Below are 23,052 nucleotides of genomic sequence, written 5' to 3' on the forward strand. Positions count from 1 at the left end.
CCACTTTGTTGTAAGAGTGTAATTTATTCTTATTATGTGAAAGTTTACTGTGAATACACCAGAATGGTCAGCAGCTGCTCTAACCACAGCTGTTATATCCAGTGGTAAGACAGTGCGTGTGTGCAGATGGAGTGGGAAATGAGGATGGGAGTTAGGCCAGTCTTGGATTGGTTGTTTGAGGAAAATCTGTATTTACTGGCGGGGGGGATGAATGTGACGTTTCCAAAGAGACGTAGCATGGGGGTTTGGCAATTCTGTCAGATCCAATGTGTGGATTGTGGGAGAGTTGCAGGAGAGCAAGGAGTACACCGTGACGTGTGCATTGCTGACTCCAGGCTGAGCTGGGTGGAGAGGTGACCTACACTGGCATCATGTTTCACCCTCACTGCAATGTCTAACCAGTGACTTAAGAGGCTATGATCTACTGGACATCGTGGGATTCACTTGGGTGGAAATGACCTGAGCATTTATTCCTGGTTTACTCCTCATATAACAGCAGATTTGAACAATATTGGAGTTTTCTCTGGTTATAGCTGAGCATATGAATAATTGCTACAGAGATAATATAAAAGTTAAGTGTTGGAAGATCGTTAATTAGAAATTGGAGTGTTCATGGCAGACCAGAAAATGTGTGCTGTATGGCATAGAAACATTACAAGCTCTGCCATCTCACTGTTAACATCTATGGGAGAGGGACCAGAGGATTTTTCTCTCAAACAAAACTGTCAGGTTTTTGTCTGATTTTTCTCACCAGCTCTAGAACAAACTGCCTAGGGAAGTCTTGAAAGCTTCTTCACTGGAAGTTTTCAAAAGGATGCTGGATAGCCATCTGTCTTGGATGATTTAGACATAACAAGTCCAGCATCTTGGCAGGGGATTTGACTAGATGACCCTTGCAGTCCCTTATAACCCTGTGATTCTGTTTTTATAGAACTGCACCCTCCAATCATTCTGACACCTGACCAGGAGCACCATTCCATTGCAGCAGTTGTCTGCTCCAGGCATCGTGTGTGAATGGGGTTATAGGAAGGGGAGAAGTAACAACAATATACAAATGTTTCTATCAGGGAGTGAAGACTTCACAAAGACTTCTGCTTGCAGTAGAAAGGGCAGGAGGGACTGAATACAGTAGTGAGGAGGGGCCAGGTTGGAGGGGGATAATGTGGTGATTAAGTCAGGGTCATGGCTGGGGAAGGGTGCCAAAGCAGGGTGCACCTGGTGAGTGGGATGGCTGACTGGCTCAGTATTCATATACAGTATGTGATATGTATTACTGCCTAAATGACTACTAGCTCATACCATATCTTTTCCTGTTTGGTTTGTTTTGTTTTTGTTTTTTAAACCTAGGAAATTCAGTGGCAAAAATCTATTAAGGCAGAACTAAGGTTGCTTGATGGTACATCATCCCCTTGCAGAACACAGAGTTGAGCAAAACTCCAACTTCTGAAAATCAGGAAATACACAGTTATGGTTGCTATACAACCTTAATTTTGCCATCTTTCAGCAGCATCCCTGCACGCCCCATTAACACTGCACTCAGTTCTCTGGTGGGCTGGGTGGCCTGGTGGTTAGCCTCCACCCACTATCGGGTGTAGTAGAGAGAACCTGGACCACTGGGCCTGGTGCAAGACCTGAGGCCTGAACCACAGCCAGAAAAGCCAGGCCATGCTATGAGCAAAAGTCAGGCCCTGTCATTAAGCAAACGCTTGCTTACAAGTTCACTGTCGGGTACATGAACTTGGCAAAGGTACAGCTAGTGTTACTAAAACACAGGCAGGCCTACGAGGTATTGCGCATTCATGTAAACACATTTCTGGAGAAGGTGCAGTAACAGACCGACCCTATAAGAATAATGAAGAGGGATGTTTTGTTTGAACCAGCAGGCACAAGGTGTAGGGTTGGTAACTAATGATGTCAGGAATGTGATACCTAGCTTGTTAGTATCAATGTATAGAAGGAGAAGTCGTAGGAGGGGCACCTCTGTCCAGCTGAGGGATCAGCAGAGACTCCAGCCGCTAACTGAGCTGGCCCATTGTTCTGGGAATACGCGTGCTAGCGTACCTGTAACCACAGAGCCAGGGCACTAGGACTCATAGACAATAAGCCTGGCCGAGCACCTTCACCACTGACCCGAGCCTGTTGTCTTTCTGGGTAGTGCTATCGAGGTCTGTAGAACCAGCTATCAGTGCCAGGCTGGGATGGAGAGAACACAGGCTCACCAACTAACAGTGGGCAGGTCAGTGGGCAGGGAGCCCAGGCCTGCCCACTCCACCAGGTGCCAACCCAGGGCCCTCATGGAGGCCAAACGCTGTTGCCCCTAAGGGGGCTCTGAGTTACCCTCCCTGGGTCACTTTGTCCTGCCACTTTCCCCTCTCAGCTTCTGGTCCCAGGTAAAGGTAAAAGGAAAAAGAAATCAAACCATCAGCCCTCTGCAGGCTCAGCAGATAGTTCTGGTCCCTCAGGGAGACTTTGGCAGGAGCCTGTAGGGTAGGCCTGCCTTCCTCCCCTTCTGAGCTGGGTTGCTTCATTTTTTTTCAACCTGTCTCTAGTTGGCACATGCCCTGCAGGGCTGTCTGGGGCCAGCACAGTCCTCTAACCCCTTCCAGCCCAGGGTGGAGTTTGTATACCCCCATCTTCTCTCGGCCAACCTCACAGTTGCTGAAATGTACAAGCTGTTCACCTCCTCTTACAACCCATTCGCTCTCAGCCACAGGATTCCATCAAACACTATTAAAGTACTAAAGGTAAAAAAGAAGTTTGTTCATGCCACCTTCCCTCTGCCCTCTTTGAGCAATGCCTCAATATACACAAACATATACCTGCACTGGCCCTTGGTAGTATAAGATTCCAGGTTCCAGATCCTGGTGCACATTCACACACTTAGCCGGCTCCCCAGAAAGAACATGACACCTGTACAATAGAAGAACCCCTTCACAGCCTCTTACAACTCCCATACGCTTACTCACAGGATGCCATCTCAACCGACACTTCCACTTATTCACCACTGAAGCATTATAATCCTCTCCTATTCCACCTCACTGCTGACAGTATCCTTTGTAATAAAAGGGTCCCCTGCTACTGACATAACCTACCAGCGGTTCTCAACCCCCTGGGGGCCTGCAAGCAGTTTTCAGAGGGTCCACCAAGCAGGGCCAGTGTTAGACTCACTTAGGGCCAGGGCAGAAAGCCAAAACACTGCTGTGCAGGGCTGAAGCCCATGGCCCTGAGCCCTGCCACTTGGGGCTGAAGCCAAAGCCTGAGCAACTTAGCTTTGTGGGCCCCCCTGTGGTCTGGGACCCCAAGCAAATGCCCTGCTTGCTACCCCCTAATGCCAGCCCTGGCTTTTATATGCAGAAAACCAGTTATGGTGGCACAGGTGGTCCATGGAGTTTGTATAGCATGTGGGGGGGGGGAGGGGTTCAGAAAGGAAGAGGTTGAGAACCCCTGACCTACACAACTGTGCACAGAAATGATGCATGCTGCATCCTGAAGGCACATATGCACCTCTTCCCTTTCTTCATATCCATCAAAGGGTGCAAAACACACATCTCCTCATATCACAGTCACAGCTCTGTCACGCTCTTCAAAATAACCGACAGATCTCAAGCACCTCTACCAAGCAGAGCGCCCGACCACCTGCACCATTCAATACAGCTACAGCCGACACCGACCACACTCCCTTGACTTGGTGGGCATGCAGATAACACGTGCCTAGGCTGCTTTCATTATTGACAAGGCACTTGTAATAGAACCCCTGGGCCCTGCTAATCATAACGTATGCAATTGTCCAATGAAATGACTGACACTGCATCCTGAAGGTACACATGCCCTGTGCTCACGCACATCAGAGGGTGCAAAACATACATCTCCTCATATCATCACAGCTCTGTCATACACCTCAAAGTAATCCACACATGTTCTCATACCAACGTACCCCTTTACCAAGCAGGCTCAACTACCTGTACCATTAAGTGTAGTTACACCCAACACCCTGACTGCACCTGGAGTGTGTGCAAATAATTACCATTGGCTACTGCTCCAGAGGAACAGAAGGAAGGTAGCATGGGCAACATTTTCCTTTTTGTCCTCTAATAAATGTTTAAATCCTATGGTGAGAGTGAAGGGTTAAAACAGGAGGCGAAGAGCTTGTACATTTCAGCAACTGTTGGGTTAGCAGAGTAAAGATAGGTGTGTCAACAGGACATATTTGGACATTGCTGAATGGGGGCAGAGTTAAGGTTGCAGGGGCAACCTTAACTGTGCATTTTCTGATTTTCAGACATTTGCAGAACACTGAATTGAGCACAGCTCAAAGGGACAATATACCATCAAACAACCTTAACTCTGCATTAATGTAGTTTTTTGATACTGAATATACAAATTATTCCCAACCCTGTACTCTGTGCCAGCATGCAACAACATAGTTCGACCCCTGGTTACAGCATGAGAATTAGAGGAGAGAAGACAATCTTTCCTTTGACAAGCCAAAATCAGACAAGAGGCTTGCCTGGATGGTACAAAGTACATCAGTCCCATGAGCAGTTGTGCCAGCTTCAAACAATGGAAAATCATGAATCAGGCCTCAGAAATCATGAGTGGCTTAGCAATCATAACATCTATTTAACGTGGGGGCATTCTTTCCCTGTCTGGTTTTTGAGATGTTAGGGTACAGTCAGGCCACAGTTTTCAAGTTTTTTTCTCCACAACCATGAGAGGTAGAAACTTTTTTTAAAAAAAAAAAAACAAAAATTATTGGCTGAGATTCTCAGATCCTTATTTAACTCCAGGAGTCGGGGCTTATAAAAACCACCAAATTTCACAAGATTTTAAAAAAAGGAGCCAGCAACACGACAGGAGTGTCTGAGTAAATTGTGGGCAAGGGAGGTGGAGAAAGTTCTCTGATTTTTTAGCTCTACAGGCAAAACAGGCTGCAGACATGGGATCCTGAAAACCCTCCCTAGATGAAACTCCTGTCGCTTTCAATGGGACGCCTACGGATGCAGAGCTTGTGGTGTCCAATGCTGCCTTAGTTTTTACTGAGAAATCCCTGAAGTCTTGCTAGGATATTCCTCAAATATTTCATGCTTTATTCTGGGTCTGCCGAAAATTCTGTAGCTTCTGATAAAACTCTCTTTGACTTTAAGGACTAAGTTACTTTCTCGTAGAAGGATGACTAAAAATATGTCCATGGTGACAGAGGAAATGTTCTTGGAGGTCATTTGCAAGAAACAGTTTTTTTTAAAACCAACATCACCACCTCACAAACGGGTGTGGTGATCAGTGAAGGCTGCAATTGAGAAAAAGAGCTTTCATTACAGCCCAAGTTCCTACACTGGATGATGCTAAAACATAAATCATGAAAAAAAGAAAGCCAAACAATATGATTCCTTAAAATCTTAAGCAAAATTATTAATGTGTGCATACAATTTTGCAGATGTAGAATAAACAGCTAAATATTACTGTTAGCACTTAAGGTTCAGGCGCTCAGCTACTGCAAGTTGTCCTAGTTCCATTGTCTGAGAATCTAGCCATTATATATGGCAGAACATTTATACCATGGCTGTACTTCCAAGGATCTCAACGCCATTTACAAGCATACTTGTACGATCTAAAAAGCATAGTCATCTAAATTTGACAGATGAGAACAAAGAAACAATTAGACTAAGGAAGGTCACACCCAAGAACATAGCTGGGAAAAGAGCCCAGATCTCCCAACTCTTCTTCCTGTATCTTAACAGCAGGTTACCCCTTCCTGTATTTTCAAAGCACCCGACAAGCATTTATTTCCAATGGCAAACAGTGGTCCTGTTCCTGAGATGGAGAGTGCCCTCATCTCCAATTTACTTCCTGGTGTGAGATAAGGGAGGGGGCCTCTTCCCTTGAAGGGCCCACTAGGACAGACAGTATGTCTTTCCAATGCCCCACAGAAGCAGGAAATGTTACAGGCTGTGGGGGAAGGAGGAAGGAGGACTGAGCCAATTCTCTTACGGGAATTGGGTGTAGCCCCAGCTGTGACTCATGAGTTGTCTTGCAGGTGGTGAGAAAAGACCAACAAGCAGCTCAGCTGGGGCAAAATCTACTGGCTGGCCAACATGCTCCTGCAGGAGACCTCAGGTCAGGTGTTCTCCAGTGCGGTCCCACAGGGAATGGTTCTTGGTCCTGCACTATACCATTTCTATCAATGACCTGGTAGAAAACATGAAATCACGGACAGTTTGTACATGACACAAAACTTTGGGGAATGGTAAATAATGAAAAGGACAGGCTGTTGATAGAGTGCAACCTGGGATGCTTAGTAAGCTGGGTGCAAGCAAACAATATGTGTGTTAATACAGCTAAAGACATTTCTGCATATATGACATTTTCTGTATTTCTGTCTCCTAGTTCTTCTTTCTATGACCATTTATTTGTGGATTTAAATTGAGGGAGCACCCAAAAGGTGCTAGATTCATTCAAAACACAGATGAAGGCACAAGCCCCTGCCCTATAACATGTACATTCTAAAACTAGTTAAATTCCCTGTTAGGAAGATTTTGCCTGAAAAAACAGATCTCCGTTACTTAAGAGTTCCTGCATTATAAGTTCTATAACTAACTTGACAGGTCTCTAAATGTAATTGTAAATAGGGAATAGTCATCGAGCAGGTGTGGTTCTACTGGCATTCCGGAGGGATCAGTTCTTAGCCCTATACTACTTAACATTATAATGACCTGAAGAAAACATAAAATCATCCCTGATGAAGTTTGCAGATGACACAAGGATAGGGGGGAGTGGTAAATAATGAAGAGGACAAGTAACTGATACTGAGCGATCTGGATTGCTTGGTAAGGTAGGCAGAATAATAATTACGTATTTTGATGTGGCCAGATGTAAAATCATATAGCTAAAACCAAAGAATGTAGGCTATGCTTACAGGATGGGGGACTCTTTCCTGAGAAGCAGTGACTGTAAAGACTTGGTGGTTATTAGGGAAGTTATGGATAATCAGCTGAACATGAGCTCCCAGTACAATGCTGCTGCTAAAAGGGCTATTGTGATCTTTGTGTCTATATAAACAGGGGAATGGTGAGGAGGAGTAGGGAGGTTCTATTACCTCTGTATTTAGCACTGGTGTGACCACTGCTGGAACACTGTCTCTAGTTTTGGTGCCCACATTTCAAGAAGGAAGTTCAAAAACTGGAGAGGCTCAGAGAAGAGCCATGAGAATGATTACATAGTTATATGCTTTAGAAAAAATAGTATGTGATCCTATAAAGACTATCATAATACATACCCACAAGGGGGACTAGTCAAGTTTGAACAGGCAATCAATTCTGGCATTTTTTAAGCTTCTGAGTGCTTGAGTTTGTAACCTTAATAATCTTTTAATGTAATGTAGTTTCTGGTATGTAATTTCCTGGGTTTTTAAAGGCAAATTAAATTAACAAAAGGGACTTTTATGTGGTATCATATTGACACCCATTTGGGTCATCAGCAGGACTGGAATCTCTAGATCCACCACCTACAGCTCTGAAAATTGAGATAATGAAGTAACAGATGATAGCAGTAGTAGGTTGTCATCCTCTGTGTGTCTCACAGCTATTTGTTGACAGCAGAGGAATGGTGGGACTAAGGAATCTCTGGTTCCATGCCAGGCTCTGGAGGGGAGTGTGCTGTAGTGGGCAGAGGCTCTTCTGCCCATTTCCCCCCAAGCTTGATCCTTTCTGCCCCTCCCTACAAACTGCCCCATCCTAATCCTGTCTCTTCCCCACCCCTGGCTTCTCATCCCGCTCCCATTCACCTCACCTAGACATTTCTAGACTGCGCTCCTCAGACTTCTCATCCCAGTCTCAGTTCCCTTGCCCATCTGACCTAGTCCTTCACTCCAGACTCCACATCCCAGTCTCCCCTCACTCCCAGTCTCCTTGCATAGACATTCCCAGTTACCTCACCAGCATCAGTTCTATTCCTCCTTTCTCATCTGCTCTGCCTCTCTCTTTCTAATTTGCCTAATGTTGTCTCCCCTCCTCCATATTTCCTGTCCCAGTCCTCCTCTCTTAGATCATTGTTCAATAACTCCATGTACTCCCCAACTCCCTGCTCCACTCTCAACCTCCCCTGGCTCTCAGTCTCCTTGCCCAACTTGCCACTCACCCTCTACCTCAACTCCCAGTGCCAGTTTCCCTCTCCCCCTCAACTCCTTGCCTCAGTCTAATCTTCCTGTTCCCTTACAGGTCTAGCTCTTGTCCCCTCTGCGTTTGAATCTGCAGCTTCCTCCCCCTTGCTGCCTGGGTGCCAGCAGGAGGGGCAGAGATGTATTGAGAGAGCTGAAAACAGGGTCTTATAATGGGAAGTGTCTGGCAACCTTCATAATAGACAATGATATCAGCTCCACCTCAGGATAGGGGCCAGGGCTTGATGAATTCTCAAGGTCCCATCCAGCCCTACATTTCTGTAATTCTATGCTAATCACCTCCATTTTCACATGTGACTCGTGAGTTTGGGCATCTCAGATTTTAGGTGCTCAGCGTGAGACCCCTCAAAGGGACCTGAGTATCAGGTATCATTGAGCACCTCCCTCTGAAAATCAGGCTCTTTGAAAGTGATTCAAGCGGTTGCACCCATAATCGCCAGCCCCTTTTGAAAGTGTAAACCTTTGTATTTGTAAAGATCACCTGTCATTCATCTAAACCATCACGACAGTTGAGGGAGGGAGCCTTTCAGCTTTCATATCTACGTGTGAAATTATTTTGTTAATTCTCCTCATTTGGTTACAGTTTTCTTACACTAGCCTACGACCAACAGATCCAAACTATCTGAGAGCAGGTCTCGGGTCACTAAATCGTTATACACTTACCATCTTTGAAGGTGCCCTGGTACAACTGCACAGCCCTCATTATGAGTCACATTATAATCTATGAAATCAGTCACGGAAGTTAGAGAAATAAAGGGGATTTCCCCTAGGTGAATGCTACACTGCACTTGACTCTTCTAAACAATGCCCTTTGAAATCACATGACTTTGAACTTTGTTATTGAAGACTTAATAAAAATAATGAGGAGGACTTGTGGCACCCTAAAGACTAACAAATTTATCTGAGTATAAGCTTTCGTGGTCTAAAGCCCACTTCATCAGATGCGTGCAGTGGAAAATACAGTAGGAAGGTATATATAGAGAACATGAAAAATGGGGGTTGCCATACAAACTCTAATGAGACTAATCAATTAAGGTGGGCTAGCCTTAGAGCTGGTATGGCAACCCCCATTTTTTCATGTTCTCTGTATATATATATCTTCCTACTGTATTTTCCACTGCATGCATCTGATGAAGTGAGCTTTAGCCCACGAAAGCTTATGCTCAAATAAATTTGTTAGTCTCTAAGATGCCACAAGGACTCCTCATTTTTTTTGCTGATACAGACTTACACGCCTACCACTCTGAAACCTGATAAAAATAATGTTAGCCTTATCGACAGGAATGTGAACCAAACACTTAGTTTGTCAATTTATCTGTTTATTGAGTTAATGGAATGGGGCAGTGGGTCCAACATTCACCCTTTACTCATTTTAATTTCAATAACTTGATTTGGAAATGCATTGTCAAAGACATATTTTGAGATATAGCCCACACAGTACACAAGCCATATTTTGACACTGACATATGGCAGAATGGTCTCCAGAATACTCATGCATTTCTCAAAGCTTTCCATGAAGATTCAGCAGCAGTTTGTTTAAAAACAGACTCTTTGGTGTGAAAGCCACATTCGCTGTTGGACCATGGTCTGAGATAGTATGAATCCTTGAGGAAAGCAGTTTATTAAAATACTGTTTGAAATAATAAAATTATAGAAACATAGAAGTTGGTAAAAGTAAACACTTGTTACCCACTTATAATGTACCTCATTATCCCTAACCTGATTCTTGCTTGCATATTTATACCTGCCTCTGGAAATTTCCACTACATGCATCTGACGAAATGGGTATTCACCCACGAAAGCTTATGCTCCAGTATGTCTGTTAGTCTATAAGGTGCCACAGGACTCTTTGCCACTTGTTACCCAGTTAGTTAGTCCACCCAGTCTGAGGGCATACTGCCTGGGTTTGTGATCTTTATAGGTCTTCAGGCTTAGATAGAGACATATAGGTAAAACTTTATGTATCTATAGATATATAAATAAAACACACTGGCCAAGATTTTCAAAAGTGACCAGTGGTTTTAGGTGCCCAGTTGAACACACCTTAAGGTGACCTACTTTTCAGATGATAGGTATTCAGCACTTTCTGAAAATCAGACCCCTTCAAGGATCTACGCTGTGGCTTCTTTTTTGAAAATCTTGGTCATAACTTATATGTAATGGAGACATAGGTGTCTGAAGGAGACATAGGTGTCTGAAGTGCTTTGAGACACTTCTGGATGAAGGAGGCTATATAACTATAGTAAAGAACATAATTATCAGACACATAGATAAACACAAATTTGTTGGGGAAGAGTCAACACAGTTTTGGTAAAGGGAACTCATGCCTCATCAATCTATTAGAATTCTTTGAGGGGGTCAACAGCAGATGGATAAGGGTAATGTAATAAATGTAATATACTAGAATTTTCAATAAGCCTTTGACAAGGTCCCTCATCAAAGGCTCTTAAGGAAACCTAAGTAATCATGATATAACAGGGAAGGTTCCCTCATACAGCAGAAACTGGCTAAAAGATAAGAAACAAAGGGTAGAAATAAATGGTCAGTTTTCACAGTGGAGAGGTAAATCGCAGGGTTCCTCAATGATCTGTACTTGGACCTGTGCTGTTCAACGTATTCATGAATGATCTGGAAAAGGGAGTGAACAAGGAAGTGGCAAAGTTTTCAGATAATACAGAATTACTCAAGAGAGTTAGGTTCAAAGCTGACCGAGAAGCGTTACAGAGGGATTGCACAAAACTTGGTGACTGGGCAACAAAATGGAAGATAAAATTCAACATTGATAAGTGCCAAGTAACGTGCATTGGAAAAAAATAACCCTAACTACAGGTATAAAATTAGCTGTTACCACCCAAGAAAGCAATCTTGACGTCACTGTGGATAGTTCTCTGAAAACTTCAGCTCAACCTGCAGCAGCAGCAGTCAAAAAGGCTAACTTGAGGTTCTCAAAGTTTTTCTTTTGGAGGCCCCCCCAACATGCCATAACAACTTCACAGCCCAGCATGGGAGGGGGGCTCTGGGTTTCAACTGAATGGGGTGGGGTTTCTGCCCCACGGAACTGGGAGGAATCAAGGCTTTTGCCCCACAGGGCGGGGGACTTGGGGCTTCTGTCCCATGAGACAGCTTCGGCTGTGGCTTGGGACTTCAACCCTGCAGAGAGCTTCTGCTGGGGTTTGGGGTGCCAGGGCTTGGGACTTCTGCCCCAAGGGGTTCTGGGGCTTGGGACTCCCTGCTTCAGCTGCCGGGGGCTGGGGCTCAGGGCTCTAAGCGGCCCTGCTTCGTGGACCCCCTGAAACAATTCATGGACCCCCAATAGGCCTCGGATCCCTAGTTGAGAACTGCTGTGTTAACAAAATGTTATGAACTATTAGGAAAGGGACAGATAATAAAACAGAGAATATCAAAATGCCACTATATAAATCCATGGTGCACCCACACTTTGAATATTGTGTCCAGTTCTGATTGCCCCATCTCAAAAGGGATATAGTGGAATGGGAAGAAGTTCAGAGAAGGGCAACAAAGATGATCAAGGATCTGGAATGGCTTCCATAGAAGGAGAGACTAAAAAGATGAGGCTATTTGGCTTAGAAAAGAGACAACTAAGGGGAGATATGATAGAAGTCTATAAAATCATGAATAATGTGGGGAAAGAAAACATTACTTACCCTTTCCCACCATTAAAAAAACCACGGGTCACCCGATAAAATTAATTGGCAGCAGGTTTAGTACAAGAAGAGGAAGTACTTTTTCACACAAAGGAACTGGATAAGTTCATGGAGGTTAGGTCCATTAGTGATGGCAATTTGCCAAGATGGTCAGGGATGCAACCCTAAAGCTCTGACTGCCAAAAGCCAGGTTGGGGAAGACTGGGGTGGATCACTCCAGCTGTCCTGTTCTGTACACTCCCCATGAATCTCTGGTATTGGCATCTGGCAGAGACAGGGTACTGGGCTAAATGGACCATTGATCTGACCCAGTCTGGAATTCCTTACATTTTCGTAGAATGTAAGTTGCCAGAAATACCCTGAAGGTCTTTTGGCTCATAAGATAGATAACTTTTGATCTGAGATCAAGTTTGTTCATCCATTTGCAGCAGGTTATTTACAGGAGTCTTCGTGTTAATGGATCGCATTGAGCAAGAAATGCTGTCACTGAATTCCTGGATAGCATTTGTAGCATTTCAGATTGTTACCACATTCATTAGAGCAGAATTACAACCCTTAAAAGTTTTATAGTCTGGGTATTGCCAACAGGGCACATTTTTCTTCCCCGTGGAGTAATATGGACATCTGTGAACACACTTGAGCCCTAACTGGAAAGATTGTCTTGTGGTTAAGGCACTGGACTGCAAGGCAAGAGGCCTGAGTATAAGTCCTGACTGCCACCGACAACAGGCAAATCACTTAATCTCTCAGTCCCCTATCAGTAACGTGGGGCTAATTATCCTTCCTTTCCACCACCCCTTCTGTTTAGATTGCAAGGGGGTAAGGATCGTGTCTTACTATGTGTTTATATGACACTTTGGCCAATGGGGGAACCTGATCTCAGCAAAGACACAGGTAGTCTGTCTCTGGAAAGAAGGTTGTGACTGCTCCTTCCTGATATAGATCAAGCCTGATTGCTGGAGCATTATGCACTTCTGCAGAATGCATTGGCAAGTACAGTTCGAATTATTGTTTTTAAATTGGAAAAACCTAAGTACAGTTTGGATCCATGGTGCCTTAAAGATCAGCAGGCTCTCCGCCTAAGCACCATCCCAGTGGAGATCAGCCAGGCTGGTCCTGCTAGATCTGAATATCAGGGAACAAGAGTTCTCACCAGGGGACCCCAACTTGGAATTCAGTTCCCCTGCCAGTACAACAAGATTTCACTGATCTTCAGGGCCGTGTGCATGGATCATCTTTTGAGTTAAGTTTCTGTCCAAAGGTGGGGATTAATACAGTGTAATGGTTGCGTGAATACACAGGGTTTATTTTTGTCATAGTTGTGTTAATTTTTAATTTGTGTTTGCCTTGTATTTATGTACCTGCTCAGAGATAGGCTAACCTTCAATAAACTGAAAGAGTAAGTGCCATAAACTAACATTTGTCACAGTCCAGGGCAACTCCCCCGTATTTCCCTCTACGGTACAGCCAGGATTCCCCTGGTTGTCACCTGTGCTGTGTGGAGACCTGCATCTCTCTTCCTTCTGACCAGGGTATTCCCAGGTTGAACAGTTCCCTCTCTTCTCTATGTTATTCCCAGCAAAAGCCAGTCTTCCTAACCAAGCCTGCTTCGCTTCTCCCCTCAGCGATGGAACACCGTGTAATTGCCAACAGCTGTAAGTTACGGCACACCTCTTCCTAGGCAAGCCTGTTATATTTTAAGGTAACAGCACTATGGAGAAAAATGCATTAAAAACATTACAAGAACCTACCTACTTGCTACTAAGCTTACCAGAGATCCCTCCCAGTTTCAACAGGGGCTGTGGGAGGTGATTAGTCCTTCATACCTCACAAAGGGGTTTCATTGTAGCCTCAGCGCAGAACTCACACACTCCTGAAAGGTTTTGTTCCTCCTTTATATATTGGAGGCCTTTGCACTGAAGTTTACAGGAGCAGGTAATCAGTAGACAATGGGGTTCTCTCCCCCAGGTGTAGTTTCCAAAGGATGGATTCAAAGTGTGTCATTTGCATTCCCCTCACCCCCAAGTATTTCTTAGGAAATCCACTTCACACCTATTGTCCAAAAAGGTTGTTGAAGTTCCCAATATCTCCCAGAGATTGTGTTAATCGTACTTTCCTGCTAATGAAGTTCCAGACAATACCACAATAGTACACAAATATTTGCAATTTCAATACAGTGGACCCTAAAGCTACTAAACATAATTCCGTAAGGTTTGCCCAGGATATTGCAAGATACTGTCCATATCTGTTACAATAGTGACTTCCCTGTAGCCCAGCAATCCCTGCCTGCCTGTAGGAAGAGTGTCTACAAAGAAGAAATGAAATGACAAAAAATTCAAACCCCAAATATAGGATGTTGCCTGAGCGTGCTAAGTGCTGTAGGTCTCCTCCACACCTTCCTCAGTATTCCCCTAGAGAACCCTAATGACCTCTGACTCCCAAGCTGGAATTCAAGCTCAGAAAAGCAAACATTCTGAGAGACAGCATGCAAGAATGTGACCCAGCAGGATGGGGTGGTTTTCTATTTCCTGATTGGTGGGGCTAACCCGAATTGATCACGATAGTATTTTTCTTCTCACATCACAGGTACCTGGTTTCCTCCCCAGCTAACCTCTCTCAATATATAATGACTTCTAATAGAGTCCATTGTGGGAATAAATGGAAACTCAGATTTCTATTTGTGTACAGCAATCCTTCCAATATCCCTGCAATGAGAGATTCAGGCATTGTTTCTGTAATCTGACATTTACTCCCTCTACAGAGTTTTTTCCTTATATGAATACATAACTAAAAGATTAACATATCTCTCATCCTTCTGGTTTTGTGAGCATTTGTCTCCATTTAGAGAGACTGGGCAAAAATGCATGTTAAACAAATCTAAAAATCAAAAAAGAGTCCAACAAAAAGTGGAAACTAGGTCAAATTACAAAGGATGAATACAAGTATGTAGGGACAAAGTTAGAAAGACCAAGGCACAAGACAAGATCAAACCAGCTAGAGACAAAGGGTAACATGAAAATATTCTACAAATACATTAGAAGCAAGAGGAAGACCAAGGATAGGGTAGGCCCATTACTCAATGAGAAAATGTGGAAATGGCAGAGGTGCTTAATGACTTCTTTGTTTCAGTTTTCACCAAGAAAGTTAGTGGTGATTGGAGGTCTACCGTATTGAATGCCAGTGAAAATGAGGTAGGATCAAAAGAGGTTAAAATAGGGAAAGAACAAGTTAAAAATTACTTGGACAAATTTGATGTCTTCAAGTCACCAGGGCCTGGTGAAATGCATCCTAGAATACTCAAGGAGCTGACCGAGGAGATACCTGAGCCAGTAGAGATTATCTTTGAGAAGTCGTGGAAGCACTGGAATAAATTGCCTAGGGAGGTTGTGGAATCTCCATCACTGCAGATTTTTATGAGCAGGTTAGACAAACACCTGCCAGGAATGGTCTAGATAATTAGTCCTGCCATGAGTTCAGGAGACTGGACTAGATGACCTCTTGAAGTCCCTTCCAATTCTATGGTTCTGTGAAAGCTAAAAAAGGGAAATGTCTGAATGCACCCAACTGAAAACAGAATAAAAGGGCTTCCCTCCCCACCCCCAGCCCCCACCTTCCCTTATTCCAATACTGCTGTACAGGTTTATTCTAGAGAGCATTTCCCATCTGGCCGTTAGAATATTTTTTCCTTCTGAAAGAAGTTGCAATTAGGAAGATGTTAGGCCATGTCTACACTACAAAGTTAAGTGGGTACACAGCCACCAGAGTTCTTATGTCGCACATGCACACTACACTTCTTGTGTCAGTGATGTGCGTTCTCACCAGGAGTGCTTGTATTGATGCAAAGTGCAGTGCACCGTGGGTGGTATAGCACTCTGCAACTCACCGCCATCCAGCACAGGGTGTTTGGGGCAGTTTTTGAAATGCCTGATAGGGCCAAAAAGAGTCATGCCGGGGTCAGCTTCCCTTAATGCAGTGTTCTCTATCCCATAATTTCATAAGCATCCCATAATATTTTGTGCCATCTTTTCAAAATCCCTGCAGGTGGAGGGTCCCTGGTGCAGTTCCCCACAGCTGCCCCCATGGCTCTTACCACGGCCGGGTTGCGGACCCCCAGCCAGAGCCAGGTCCAGGTAAGAGCTGCATTGCAGGCAGCTGTGGGGAGCCTCAGACCCTCCTGTCCTGGGTGGGAGGCCTGTGAGGTGGGGACATAGGCCAGAGGCTGCTCTCAACCCCCTCACTCCAGGCAGGTGGAAGGTCCATGGCACGGCTCCCCACAGCTGCCCATGTGGCTCTTACCATGGCGAGGCTGCAGCCCCCAGCTGGAGCCAGGTCCAGGTAAGAGCCACACACAGGCCGTTGTGGGGAGCCGCAAACCCTCCTGCCCTGGGTCTGCAGCTCCTGGCCCACTCCGACTTCTGGCTTGGCTGAGGGTGGGGCCTCAGGCAGAAGAGGAGAGGCAGGGCGGAGGCCCCTGGCCCCTCCCACTTTTGGGCAGGCTCTGCCACCCTTGCACAGCGGTACAAAAGTCAGTGTATTCATGATGGAAATAGGAACTTAGGATACCAAACTCACTTCTCTGGATCCCCAAAAGGAATAAGCACTACTTCTTCTTGGGATTGATAGAGCACGGTGCCAGTCAAAGCACTAGCCATGGTGAGTATGGCCCTAAGGGAAGCGGGGGAGGTTAGGGAAGTGAGAGGGGAATAGGTCACAGGCATGTGTATTGTACAGGGCAATGGAACTCACATTTTTCCACAGTTGGTGGTGATTGTAGCTCATATCTCACTCCAGAGGTTAACAGGCGTTATGAAAGAACTGGATTTGACATAACCCACATCCATCTTGGGCACTTTGCCCACATAAACTGGAAGGGAGGACACCACAGAGTCAGGAAAAATGTGGCCATGGCTTAGGCAGACAGAAGAAAAACATCTGCACAATTGCAGTGTTACTAACTAAGACAGATAATGTGAAAGGACAGAGTCATGTGAAGGGGATGAAGTGTGAATAGCTGACCTTGGTCTGGGTGCCTGTGTCCGTAAGTTTTTTGTTGAAGTTGCTTTGCTGATAAGTAGAATAATGTATTATTATTCACTGTTGCTAGGGAGATTGCTAACCTATTAGAGGCCATTATGAGTTATTGGCTTTGGAGAAAACCTATAATGAGTTTAGTTAGAGAGTGTCCTTTGGAGGAGCTTGGGAGAGAAGTTTGGGGGGTTTCTACAAGTAGGAGACTGACATCAAACTCTCCAGTGGCAAGGAGAAATGCTGGCCACCAGAACCCTGCTGCTGAATCGGTCAACACCATCCCAGACTTTGGATAACTATATTCTGGGATGTTCTAGACTGGGCTTTGGAGCCGAGCCCAGAACTGGAGCGCAGAGCAGCTCCGGAGCAGTGGAGCTGCAGGTTTTTGCCTGAAGCTGGAGCGGAGCCGGAGCACAGCTCCAAAACCCTGGTTCTAGACTATTACTAGGTTTTGATATGTGCTTTAGACTCAATAAAAAAGGATTCTGGAGTGAAAGCACTCTTGTGTGTACCAATCATTTATCAGACAGAGGAGCTGTGTCCACATTGATTTATGTCCTGACGCTGCCTGGAAAACACAGATTAGTTACCAGAGCTTTTCATCCAGAAAACCCCAAGTAACACAGGCAGAGAGAGCACAGCTGCTGCTGGCATCCCGATACCATCCAGATCCGTATGCTGCTAGCCTGGGTACTGCAATCATGCCTGCTGAAATAATTGCTGAGTGGTGTGGGAAAGTGTCCTACCTCAGAGAAAGAAATAAGGCAGCCTGCCCCAGAAACTTTTGGCAGAGGATTGCAGAGTACCTCCATGAAAGTTTCATCGAGATCTCTACGGAGGATTCACAGGACATCCTGGTGCACACAAACAAACTGCTCCGTGAGGCCCGCTTCCGTGGAACTCTAGAAGGGAATGAAAAGCAGATGACAACTCTGCCTCTCTTGGTTGTTTCACTACCTCTTCTAGCAGAAGTAAAAAAAGAGTAAATTAAAAGATGCATCCTGCTACTTTGGGGGTTCCATCCCTATAATTTCTAAGCAAACTGCATACTTACCAGAAGTTGCTTCCCCTGTATCAGGCTGGCCCATGTTCAACTGTCAGGAGTGGCTGGACTGCAGTGGAGTCTATGAAGGGCCAAAATTCCAATAATATGTATGTAAGATCTTGAGCACAGTGTCTGTTAACAATCTGTCACATAGGCCCAAACTCCGCGGCCTGGTCTGAGGCATGAGGCCTAGTTAACAATGGACAATACACGGCTAAAGAAAAGCTGGGATAAGCAGGAAACAACCTTGTGTGTTCAACTGTACATAAAAGAAGATGAGACAGCATAACTCCCGGGGAGAGCAGTAATTGGGAGGCTTATGAATTATAGGCACATAACTCACTGAGAGAGGCCTTACAGTCTGCTCCCTGGTTCAGGAGGAGATAACTGTACATACTGCCGACCAAGGTTCAGGGAGAGGCCTAACATGACAGCATGAGTTATGGCATCCGTCCCTCACAGATGCCAATCCTAGTTCACAGGAACGTATTGGTGAACTATACACGATTGTCATGTTATACCAATAAAATAAAAAACAGCAGGATCTTATTAAAGAGGAAAAGGCAAAATACCACATTTATTGTGAATACAGAAAGAATCCTAGTAAGCAGTTAGTTATAGCTATAACATTCCATTCAATCTCATATTTATTCACACATTCATTCATATATATACACACACACAGAGGTTCTGCAAGATTGTTATCATAGTTACCAGCCTTAGAGTTGCTCATGCCAAGCCGCTGGCCAGGTGGCCTGGACATGAGGAGGGAGCAGGGCCTTGTCAGATGCTCATCTGATGCTCCGGGAAGTTGGTTTGCAGAATCAGACCCCAAAGTTCTCACTTTCTAGAGTCCATTTTTAAAGGAATTTCTTCCTGTGCCAGTCTATGGGAATTGCTTCATCATGCTGTTGCTGAATCAATCAGCAGATGTCACATTCCTGACGGCTCCATGCTGCCAGATGTTATCTTGTTCTTTGGTTCTCCCATTCTTGAGGCTGTTGGGTGGATTCCAGTCTGCCCTCCGGGGGTCCTCTGGTTATTTCCACTTGACACCTTCTTCGGCCGATGGACACTGGATTCTTAGGCTGGCACCTCCCTGATCATTCAGTTATTATCCACATCAAGCATCCATCCACATACATCCTCTATCTCTATTTTAATCACAATTGTTAATACAACAAAAGGGCGGGGAGTCTCTGGGTGCTGTTTCTGTTGTTACAGAGTATTGCTTTGAGTCTCTCTCTGTGTGAATTGCTTTGAGAACAGATTCTGTCTTAGAATGTACTAACGCAATTAGCAGCTTGCAAGTTTCACACACAGAGGGAGAGAAACAGTACTAAAAACCAAGAGACTTCTTAATTAGTAATACCCTGGAATTTAAACTATGGGGAATCAAACTCATTTGTGATTTTAATACAGAACTTCTTTAATATGATCCAACAGTCATTGCTGTGTACTCTTTACTGTTCTTTTTTGCTTTAAGATCCTCCAGGAATGTACCTGTGGGCCAACCTGTCTGGAAAGAGCCACCATCATTTCTATGCACCTGAAATCAGGATTTAACTTACACATTGCAAGTGGAGAATTTTGAGGGATAACACCTGTATATTAGCAAACATGTTAACCTGAGCCATGGGAGGAGCCATTATGTAATCTTTTATACTACTGGTTTACTGTGCTAATTTTGTCTTGCTGCTAGAACCTATCCAGGGGCCGGGAACTCCCACTCCATCGCTTCTCTCCGCCCATTGGTGCCCTATATAATCTATGGTAATCAATTGTTTAGCAGTGTCTCACTGAGCCTAATAAGCAAAGTGACACTCCGCCAGCGCTGCATGTAATAAACCCTCGTGCTTGACTCTACACGGTGTCAAACTTCTGTTCCTTCAGTCTAAAACATGTCCTGGGTCACTGCACAGCCGGATCCCCCAGTCACTTGTCCCCCATACTCCCTCTTCCTCATCCACTTCCTCATCCTTGCTGTTCATGGCAGCAATCTGTGATTCAGGCTCCTCGGAAATATCCATGGTGCTTTTGGGAGGGGGCGTCTCTCCACTGAGGATGGCTTGCAGCTGTTTGTAAGAGTGGCAGGGCTGCGGATCAGCACTGGATTGGTTGTTGGCCTCCCCTGGCCTTCTGGTACGCCGGCTGCAGCTCCTTGACTTTCACACAGCACTGCTGCTGGTCCGTGTTGTAGACCTTCTCGTGCATCTCCCACGCAATCTGCTCATAGACATCATGTTTCCATGGCTGGGTCGGATCTGTGCCTGCAGAGCCTCTTCTCTCCACAGACTCAGGAGATCCACCCCCTCCTGTGTACTCCAGGCAGGAGCGCGTCTGCAGCATGTAGTCAGCATCATCAGCTGGGCAGTTGCAATCAACAGTGGAGAGCTACTAGGTGTTCTCACCAAGCCGGGCAACCAGGAAACAGAATTTCAAAAATTTGCAGGGCTTTAAAGGGTAGGGGCAGTTTCCTGTCCACCTGACCCCTGGGCAACAGGAGTTCATAATGGTGACCAGAGATGCACTGTGGGACAGCTCCTGGAGGCCAGTAACCATGTCTACATGATCACTGTGTCAACCTAACTACATAGACCATGACTCTATGCTGCTCAGGGCGGTGATGTTAGGATACTTATGCCAGCGGGAGCAAAATTTAAGTGTAGACACATCCACAGCTAGGTGGATGTAAGCTGCCTTGCGTCAACCTAACTATGTAGTGTAGACCAGGCCTCAGCTGTGTGAGCCTCCAGCATGGGATGCAGGGAAACTTTGATCATTTTGATTCTTGGCCTGAGACATCAGGTTGTTTAAACAGCCCTGCTCTACATCCTCCCAATTAGTGACTTAGTTAAATAGTGAAGGAATGGCAAAAGCAAGGCCTTGAAACTGCTGTTGAATACATACATGCGATCTAGTCTATATAGGTTCTTCTACCATGTCCATCACTAAAGTATCTGAACACCTGTCTCAGGCAGGATTGTTCGTGAAGCCGTACGGTACATATGCATTAAAGTGTATAGGTCTTTACATAGAATGGCAGGGAATAAAGGGTGGAGGGGATTAGAGACTAATCAATTTATTTGAGCATAAGTTTTCGTGAGCTACAACTCACTTCATTGGATGCATACTGTGGAAAGTGTAGAAGATCTTTTTATATACACACAAAGCATGAAAAAATACCTCCTCCCACCCCACTCTCCTGCTGGTAATAGCTTATCTAAAGTGATCACTCTCCTTACAATGTGTATGATAATCAAGTTGGGCCATTTCCAGCACAAATCCAGGTTTTCTCACCCCCCCTCCCCCCCCCCCACACACAAACCCACTCTCCTCTGGTAATAGCTTATCTAAAGTGACCACTCTCCTTACAATGTGTATGATAATCAAGGTGGGCCATTTCCAGCACAAATCCAGGTTTTCTCACCCCCCCTTCCCCCCCACACACAAACCCACTCTCCTGCTGGTAATAGCTTATCTAAAGTGACCGCTCTCCTTACAAAGTATATGATAATCAAGGTGGGCCATTTCCAGCACAAATCCAGGGTTTAATAAGAACGTCGGGGGTGGGGGGGTAGGAAAAAACAAGGGGAAATAGGTTACCTTGCATAAGGAGAGTGGTCACTTTAGATAAGCTATTACCACCAGGAGAGTGGGTTTGTGTGTGGTGGGGGGGGGAGGGGTTGAGAAAACCTGGATTTGTGCTGGAAATGGCCCAACTTGATTATCATACACATTGTAAGGAGAGTGATCACTTTAGATAAGCTATTACCAGCAGGAGAGTGGAGTGGGAGGAGGTATTGTTTCATGGTCTCTGTGTATATAATGTCTTCTGCAGTTTCCACAGTGTGCATCCGATGAAGTGAGCTGTAGCTCACGAAAGCTCATGCTCAAATAAATTGGTTAGTCTCTAAGGTGCCACAAGTCCTCCTTTTCTTTTTGCAAATACAGACTAACCCGGCTGTTACTCTGAAACCTGTCATTAAAATAACTGTTCATGATTCCACCAGAAGGTGGTAGTGTTCAATTTGCAAAGCATACACAGTTCCAGCTGGATGGCAATTATAACAGGCTGTAATATCTCAAACAGAATAGAGCAGGCTTTGAACTCACATAGTCTGAAAAGCAAGAAGGAAATGTTCCTATCACCCACAACCATCTTGCCTGTCTTGAGTACAGTGAGACTCCAAAGGGCCACATTTTCAGAGGGGCTCAGCGCAGTCTCTGAACTTTCAGGTGCTACTTTGCATGGGCATGTCCATTGCACAAAATAGGACTTGCCACTCTTTCCATGCGCAGAACTGCACCTGTGCACACCAAGTGAGTCGCTAGCTTTCTGGGATGCCATAGGCCTGGGGGTCATGAAGGTTCAGGTTGGGTTGTGTGTGAAATGAACTGATGGAATCAGGCTTATAGACAAGAATCCAAATCTCGATAAACACCATTGCCATGGGCTCTGTTGGGCCTGCTGGTCAGAACCCTCAGTAAAGAGCCTGTGGATTGAATGGGCCGTGGAGTCTGAGCTCCCTTTTGCCTCAAGTGGTGATCCCTCCACGGCAGCAATGAAGCACATTTGCATGGGCGTTGTTGTGGATGCTCACTCTGCCATGGCTTGTGCGTAGCCACCCTGTGGCTAGCTGGGGGAATTAAGTGTCCACAAGCTGCCAAGCCAGCACTCTTCATCACAACTAAATTCACTTAAAAGAAATGAAAGCAACAACAGAAGAGAAAAAACGGTGGAACCTTCCTTGACAGCATAGCACCAGTGAGATCTACTGCGGAAATTCATAGAAATGGGCTCTCTGGGGAAACGCCTTCTGGCCATATCCCAGTTACCCCAAGGGATTCTATGGGGTATTCCATATTATAGAATCACTGGGAGAAAGAAAAGACCTTTTAGAGATCTAGTCCATTTCCCTGCTGGTGCAGAGTTGTTCCCTGCAGTACATTTTCCAAGATGCAAAATTTTGTTTCAGATCAGATATTGGACACCCCAGATTTGGGGGGGTTGAACTGGGGTTTATGGTTCATCTCAAATATATGGGCCAGTTGCAAAATGTTGTCCTGGATTCCAGTTCACATTGTGAAACCCACCCACCAGCCAAACTTAAGGGTGTTCAAGTCTGGGGCCTCTCTCT

The sequence above is a fragment of the Eretmochelys imbricata genome, chromosome 9, assembly GCF_965152235.1.
Source record: "Eretmochelys imbricata isolate rEreImb1 chromosome 9, rEreImb1.hap1, whole genome shotgun sequence".
Lineage (NCBI taxonomy): Eukaryota > Metazoa > Chordata > Testudines > Cheloniidae > Eretmochelys > Eretmochelys imbricata.